The sequence below is a fragment of the Eptatretus burgeri genome, chromosome 5 (genome assembly GCF_056783735.1).
Source record: "Eptatretus burgeri isolate ZD-2024b chromosome 5, Ebu_testis_v1, whole genome shotgun sequence".
NCBI lineage: Eukaryota > Metazoa > Chordata > Myxini > Myxiniformes > Myxinidae > Eptatretus > Eptatretus burgeri.
The window spans coordinates 110,633,159-110,641,941 of record NC_140965.1 but is presented as its reverse complement, the minus strand read 5'-3'; the positions used below and the strand labels follow the sequence as shown (position 1 = coordinate 110,641,941).

Genomic DNA, 8,783 nt, shown 5'->3' with positions numbered 1-8,783 from the left:
CTTCAATATCATTGGAATCTCCCGCAATGACGCTGTCTATGGGCCTATCACTTTCACATCACAGACAGGTCAGTGGTCTCTCTGTTTTCTACAGCCTCCTTTCTGGTCTGCTCTTTTGGTACTCACCCCCCCCACCACCCTCAGGTTTGTACTGTATGTACACAGTCTGCCAGGAACTCACTTCTGCTGAAATTCCCATTCATTCATTGCTCTTTTTTTTCCACCTGTGGAACCTACCTCCGCATTCTCTTCAATCTCATTCTTCCCTCCAGTGCTTAAAGACAGCCGTTCACCACCTTCTCAGATCACCCACCCTCCCATCCAAAACCATGATGTTTTCTACCCCCATTGAGCCTTCCCAAGCCCACCACTTTCCAAGTTTCCAGTTTTTTCTTTCTGATAGTTTGCGGCTGTATCCCACTTGTCCACACTGCCTGTCTTCGCAATGCCCTCCTTCCTCTCCACATCCCATATTTCTCCAAGTCTCCCTCAATGTTGTCTCTCAACTCTACTGTTGGTTTGTCCTCCTCCCCCCCCTCCCCGTCTTTCGACTGTTCCTTTTTTTCTGCAACATCCCGATCCATTTTATGTTCTTGCTCCTCCACTATCCTCCACTTTGTATACCAAAAAATTGACCATTCCATCAGTGTTATAGTGAGTTGCATACCCCTCACCATAACCTGTATGTGCTGTCTTCATGTACTTGTCCATACATTTTATTCTCAATTGTTCTTTTTTTAAAAAAACCTTGAACCTGTTAAAATCAGAACCCCTCAACAACGCGTTGACAAACTATTTTCAGACACTTTATCCGAAACAAATTCAAATGGTGAATTTGTAAAACTGGTATGGTTTGGAGTGCTGTTCATTAGGAGAGTCAGCATAGCCAGCTAAACCTCTTTGAGATCAATGCAAGGAGGAAGGTCATATTATGTGCAGTAGCTTAATCCATGAAACTGACAAGCAGATAAATGGACACAGGCAGGGGGCTGAAAGCGGACATGAAAAACCATTGTAGATTGATAAAGCCCCAAACTTGTGTGGTCTTGAATGTGACTTCCCAGTAGATCACAGGCATCACAGCTAACGGTTTACAGGCAATTGTAAGGGTCAGCCAGCATCTGTGTTAGATTTGCTTGTTGGATCAGGGGGGGCAAGCTGATTGAGAGAGAGAAAGAGAAAGAGCAAGCGCTTCTCCATATACGGCAGAATCCCAGCCTAAAAATAACAATGACTACACTGCTCAGGAAATGGTGCATTGTCAACATTGCGCTGACACTTGTTCCTTTCTCTTCTCATCTCACTTTACACTTCTCCTTTCTCGGAAATACAAGGCAAAGGAGATGAAGAAAAGGCATTCTGTCCATCTCGCCTGCGCCATGTCACTGCGGGAGCATTGTTTTCTGCGTTTCATTTTTGGTCCACAAGAAACGAGAGGGAAAGGAAGATTGGTAGAAGAGGCACACATCAGAAGGATAATAAAATGGGAGGGAGGATTCGGAAGGAGCGAGGATAAGCCCGTTGGAAGGTGGACACAGGTTCAGTCCGACAGATGCACCTACCTTCCGGCTCACTCGAGCCACCCGTACCCCATCTTTTCTAGGCACTTCTAGGTGTTTAACTCATTACTTTTTCAACTGATCAACTGTCCGTTACTCGCACTACCTTTCCCGGCACTACCTTTCACGTCAACTACTCTCTGAGTAAAAAAGGATAAATAAAACTCCCTCTCATTTCAATTCTGGTTTGCTTATGTTCAAGCCGTATTCTCAAGTCCCAGTTTTTAACTCCTCAAATGATCTACTTTTATGTATACAGTACTGTCATTCTCCTTTAATATGTTTAATACTTAACTTTACTAATGTATCACCACATTGTAAATAGTCCTGTTGTTTTAGTTCTCATCAAGTCTAAAACTTGATAGTCTTGCAACCATTCTCTTTGCTCTACACCGAGCACAGCGATATCCATTCTATGATGCAACAAAAGCAGACTGTTACACTATAAATGTTACCAGACTTCTGTACAACTCGAGCACAACTTCTGATTTGATCACAATTCCCCTCCAAATTTATCCAAAAGTTCTGTTTGCTTTACTAAATTATGCTGTCTGACACTGCGCTAAAGGATTGAGTGTTTTGTCTGCAATTATTCCTCAATTTTTATTTCTGTTCTCCAATCTGCAGAATCTCCCCATCAATACAATTATCTGTATCAGTTGTTTCTGCCCATTCCCATATTTGTTTTTACACGTCCATGAAATTCCATCTGCCACTTCCTATCCCATTCCTCTAAAGGATGTGGACTGTGCCGCACATGTTCACTTTGCTTCGTGGTATGTCCCGATGTGTTTTATGGGATTAGACAGGATACACGTTTCTCTGTGAACTCTGAATTTTAAGCGGAGGTTTGTCTTGCAAATGCAGATACATGGCGTGTCCAAGACTGAAGTTAAAATGCTGAGCATGCACACTTCCCCTTGGGGGTTGTTGTATTTACACACTTCCCCTGAGATCTTTCCAAAGACAAAAACTCCCCAGGGGAAGTGTGCATGGACACTTCCCCTGAGGGTTTGTTATCTTTGGAAAGAAATCTCTTCTTCCTCCTGGCTCTTTACTTTACCCCTTAATTAATGTCATCTGTAAATTTATTAAACATATCCTCTTGCTATCTGTCTAATTTAGATAAATTAGTCCTGGTAGGATGGTGCAGAGGTAGCACACATTACCTTGCTCCGTTGATTCTCAGTGCAACTATACACCGTCGGATTGGTGCTTTACAGGCAAGGTGTTGCATCATTAAGTGTGCTGTCTTTCGGATGGACATTAAGCTGGGCATCCCATCTGCTCGCATTACTTGGTGGATGTTAACGATTCCTCAGTGTACTTTGACAAAGAGAAGGTCCTGGCCAAATTCTAAAAGCTGGCAACCAAAAATTGTGCTTCCCGCAGGCGAAACGCGTAATTGACTCCTGGCCCAATATGCACAATATAAAATACAAAAAATAATGAACCCAGAACCCACTCGTAGTCCATTGGCCACTACCTTCCATCTCGATATATCACCATTCACTAGTTACCAGTACTTTTTATTTCTGGGTTTCAGCCAAGTTTTGATATCTTGAACTCGGTTGTCACCCCTTCCCCTGGCTCTGACATCAACTAACAAACCTCAACTATCTAAACACTTGCTATTTTAAAACTATCTTGTACCTCTCATGTCCTACCAGCTATCGAATCGATCTGCCGTAACATTTCTCTCGAACTCCTCCAGTGCTCCTGGATGTTAGCACCCAATGTTGTGGTTTTACGCACTCTCAAACTCCATAACTGCCTCCTAACCTCCTCTATGCCAAATATAATATTCTCTAACTTTTCAAATATTTTTTTCCGTCGATAAATCCATTACTGGTTGAGGTGTAAATCCTTCCTTTTTCTGTAAATGTTATGAAGAGCACTCCTTAAGTTTTCTGCCATTCCATGACATACACTCTGAAATTTATTTGTAATATCCATAAATGATCCGACACCTGCTAAGATTTCCAAGAAAGATTGTGTATAAATACCGTATTTTTTCCTGGTTGATATTCCTTGCTATTTCCTTTCAAAGCAACTTTTTCCTGACTGGATAATATTTTAACTAGCTTCTGTTTTTCCACAAATTTCCCAATCTGTCTTCAATCTAGGCTCCTGATATAATTGAAAATTGCTTTTTATGCGTGCCTTCCTTATCTCATTGTTACTTCATGCTGGCTCCTTTCTCTTCCGGACTTTGCTTTTTAACAGAATATTTCCTGTTATACCTTCGAAATGATAACCTTGAATGTTGGCCCCTTTTTTATTGTTCCATGCTCCTGTCTCATCCTCTTACAATAAGACTTCCAGAAGTCTAACATCTTTTCCTTGATGACCTGAGAATGCATCCACTGGCGGCATAAATATACCCCTGACATGATTATGACTGTTGGCTCTGCTCCTAACCTCAACTTACTTTACCATGCTGTTAGATCACAACCAAGAACCAAACTTATCACTGCATTAACATTTGTTGAGTGCTTATCAAACTGAGTATAATTACTATCCTGCATTAAATGTAGGTGTCAATTTTGTTACCGAGTAGAAGATCATGGAAGAGTAAGACTTTTGCTCTTTCCTCACTTTTGTTCTTCCAGTGTTTGTATTGGAGACCAACCTATGCCTGGTGAAGTTAACTGTCCAATAATCACTCCCCTGCTTCATATTTATGCTTCTCTTATTAGTTTACAAGTAAAAGTACCCATCCACTGTGATGAGAAAAGTTTAAGTTTAATCGATCAATCTTATATATTATTTCCGAGTTTGTGGTTTCGTGTCGCGCTATCTTCGACTTTGTTCTGCGCTCGAGTAACGTGATATTCGACTTCCATTATCTCAAAAGACCATATGAGGTGCATGGTACAAAAAAAAAGTAAATAAAATGGTTCTGAAACAGTGAAATCATATTCCACTTACTGCATTAAAGTAAAATTACTGCTGATACTCTGCATCAGTTCCTTTCTCAAACACTCCCACCCCAACATGTTGCACAGAGCATGGGTTATGCTAGTTAAAATTATTTCATTGACGTTAAACAGGTTAATTATGCTGTACTCTTGGTTTAGCTCAGAACCAAAGCTCTGAGCTACTTATCAGAATCAGAACGAAAGCCCACCACAAAATGGTGGTGCAACATCTGGTGGCAGTGGTTGGATTTGTCGAACAAGAGCGCAAAATATGCTGCTTGCAAAATAAAATTTCACATCAACATTATTCATGCCTCCTGCACTCCCATCATTTCAAAAGTGAATGTTGAATTTTTCTTGTATGAATATAATTTCAAATGCAGTGTGGGAAGCGACTGCCATAAATGAGACAGATGAATGCACAGACAGACACCACGGTTCAATAAATATAGAAGAAGAAGAAGAAGAAGAAGAAGAAGAAGAAGAAGAAGAAGAAGAAGAAGAAGAAGAAGAAGAAGAAGAAGAAGAAGAAGAAGAAGAAGAAGAAGAAGAAGAAGAAGAAGATACAACTTCTTGTGCTGCAGTTCTCACCCTGCAGGAGTATATCTTTAAGAATATGGTCACTTTCCACTTTAAATGACGTTAATATTACATATATATATATATATATATATATATATATATATATATATATATATATATATATAATATTATGACGGAGATGGCTGTCCGTTTGTCTATTTGCGCCTTATGCTGATTAGCTGTGTGAGGCTAGGTGCAATGTGATTGGCTCCTGGTAAGATTGAATAATGTATCGTATTGGCTTATTAAAAGCTGATATCCAAAATCTGATTCCATATTTGATGATTGGAACTCATGCCCTCAATAATTGTGTCAAAATATAGATTGAAATTGGATAAAAATGATGTTTCCTGGGAAAGCCACATTTCCAAGCTAGCCTCCAAAGCCAGTCGCCGACTGCGCATCCTCCATCGTGCAAAGTCCTTCCTTGGCAGACCTGAGCTCATGACCATATACAAAGCTTTTGTCTGCAGCCTGATGGAGTACTCCCCTATGGGCTGGTGCTCCCGCTTCTCACTTTTCTCGGCTTCACACTGTGGAAACCAAAGCAGTTAGGATCATTGGTATCTCCCATGATTAGGCTGAGTGTTTGGGTCTCTCACTCTGTCTCCACAGGAAGGTTGGTGGTCTTTCTGTCTTCTACCGTCTCCTCTCCAGCCGCTCTGTCTATATCTGTCGTGTGATGGCAAAACCTAGCAAGTCCGGTTTTGGTCAAATTTGAGTTAGACCCATATCTGGACTTACTAGGTTTTTCCTGTCCTCCAAGTGCACTTAAATTACATATAGCATGAGCATTCACTTGGATAATATTATGGCAAAACCTAGCAAGTTCACAGTTACCCTACCAAAGTGTTGGAAAAACCTAGTAAGTAATTTCCCATCAATATCAACAGCATGATTTGGATAAAACTTTGTCCTGAAACAACTTTCATATAATAATGATATAATATGACAAAATAAAGCTATATTGATATATGGTATCTTAATCCCATGACACCAATGTTTTTCCTTGATAACTCAAATTGTCTGGAGCCGGACTTGCTCGGTTTTGCCATCACACAGCAAATATATCCTCTCCCCCGCAGATTTCCGCAGGGCACTCAAGTTCTGCCAGGAACCTTCTGGTAAATCTACCATAAATCAAGAATCACTGCTCACCTTCACTCTTTCATTCCTCTTTTTTCCTGCCTTTGGAACAAACTCCCATATGGCAAACGGCTTCAGCCACAAACATGAGTTTGTCTCCAGACGTGTATGGGCGGTGTTTATCTCTGGGTGGTATTTATAGTATGACTGGTATGAAATGGATATCCGTCATTATTTTGTTTCCATATTCACTGTTATTCTATAAGCCTGGTGTTGGCGCAGTGGTTAGGGCAGCGGCTTGGGATCCAAAAGGTCCTGAGGTCAAGCCCCGTTGGTCCACTGAATTAATACACCAGGGGGTTGACTCAGCCTGTCATCCTTTCAAGGTTGGCGAAATGAGTACCAGTATACTGGGCCGGTGTATACCCCGGTTAAAATAGGTGTACCATATCCCTGTGTCATAAGAGGTGACCAGGGTTGCGGCAGGAAGGGCATCCGGCGTAAAACATGTGCCAAATCACTATGCGGATGATCCGCTGTGGCGACCCCTATTGGGAGCAGCCGAAAGAAGAAGAAGAAGATTCACTGTTATTCTATGTGGAATCATTTTGATGAAACAGTATGAATTGTAATTAACACTCCACCGCACGTCTGCTTTCCCTTCCTCTCTCCTCTTGCTGCCTTCCCTTCCCCCACCCCTCCTCACTCTCCCTCCCTCCTCACTCCACCACCCCTCCTTCCTTTCCTCTCTTTTTTCTCACTCTCAGTATTCCCGTCAGTGAAGCGACGGGTGGTATTTGCTAGTAATTGAATAATAGGGTCTGCATCACTGAAGTCAAAGGGCTCCAAAATTCATTTTCACTCTTTCAAAGGTAAAGTCATTATTGTGTGTCTGATTTTTTGTTACACCGCCCAAGACACCAGTAACATAACGATCTTTTTGGATTTGACCTTTATTATTTGTAAATTTTTAACATATAAATACAACATGGAATTGCAGTTTGTTTATTAACAGTGTGCTAAGACACGACCTCTGACAGTATGGCATGGAAGTATCCACTCTCGCCTCAAAGCTGTCTAGCCTGGGTTTAAATCCCGACCCAGGGTAAATACTGTCATCTTGGAGTTTCACAGGCAGGGCGAAGCGTCAATGTGCACGTGCCCTCCTTTGGAGGGATGTTAAACCAGAGGATCCGTCCACCAGCACTAGTTTTTGGTGGACGTTAAAGATCTCATGGTGTCCTTTGCAAATAGTCGGTGAGTTCGTGTTGGCACCTGAACAAAATACAATGTCCTGCCACCACCTTCAGTCAAACTTCATGCCTGGCGAGCCAGTTCGTGAAAGACTTGGGCCAAAATCATTGCACGTCCTACTTCACATTAAGGTGGAAGAGATTGGGGCCATTTAATAACAAGAAGAAGATTCTGTCTGACTTGCACAATCTTACTTACTCCAAGGCAGTGACTTTATGGAGTCGATCAAGAAACAAGTGATTTTCGTCCGATTTTTCAGTTGTGATAATGTCTTACAAATATCCTGGGCTGAAATAATATTGCTCTAAAAGTCTGATTTACAGTTTATCATAAGTAACTGAATTTACTTTTATTAATTGAAAAAAAAAGGTTTATTTAAATTCTTTATTTTATTTTAAACGAGTGGCAGGACACCTCTTCATCATATCATTTAATATAGATGACATTTGATTGATGATGATGATGATGACGATGCAATGTGTGGCTCTCTAATCTGAGGTGCTTTCTTGGGCACAATTGTTTTGGAGAACCATAAAGGAAGCTTTCCCCAAAGAAATAAAATATTTTACTGAGAAATAAAATAGAGAGCAAACATGCTTAGTCCCTTAAATATGAAAATATCATCATCATCACCATCATCGTAACCAATCACCATCATCGTAACCATCACCATCATCATCGTAATCATCATCATCATCGTAATCATCATCATCATCATCGTAACCATCACCATCATAACCATCATCATCATCATCATCATCATCATCATCATCATAACCGTCATCATCATCGTAACCATCATCATCATCGTAACCATCACCATCATCGTAACCATCATCATAATCGTCGTCATCGTAACCAGCATCGTCATCATCATCATCATCATCATCATCATCATCATCATCATCATCGTAATCATCATCGTAGTCGTCGTCGTCGTGATCGTAACCATCATCATCATCGTCGTAACCACCATCATCGTCGTAACCATCATCATCGTCGTAACCATCATGATCATCATCATCATCGTAACCAGACTTATCAAGTGCTTTAATAAATTTAAATTAATGTAACCAAAATTATTTTGAACTTCATTATACTTTAATACATCCTCATACTGCCATGTCTCTGATCGTACGCAGACAGTACAATGTAAAATCATATTAACTTAGACTGCTGTCTGTTACTGTCGTGAAAAGCATTTTTTAAAAGAAATTATTCATTAATCCAACTCTTATTCTTTCTCTTTTTTTGTACTTTTTAATGAAATGCATTCCCTTTCAAACTTCTATCACCATCAGACTGTTTTCATTCCTCTGAAAGGCAAAGGCCTTCAGTTGTGTTTATGTCCTTCAAGTCAAGTTGTGGGTATTGGTGTACT

At 40.6% G+C, this 8,783-nt stretch overlaps 1 long non-coding RNA gene across 1 annotated transcript in view; it reads right to left on the bottom strand.

Annotated features, from left to right (window-relative positions):
- Positions 1-7,105: 7,105 nt before the first annotated feature.
- LOC147027150 (uncharacterized) overlaps positions 7,106-8,783 on the bottom strand; it is a 15,545-nt gene continuing 13,867 nt past the window's right edge. Inside the window, exon 4 of the long non-coding RNA XR_015058707.1 lies at positions 7,106-8,783. This exon is cut by the window's right edge and continues 924 nt beyond it. This is a non-coding gene — a long non-coding RNA (uncharacterized LOC147027150).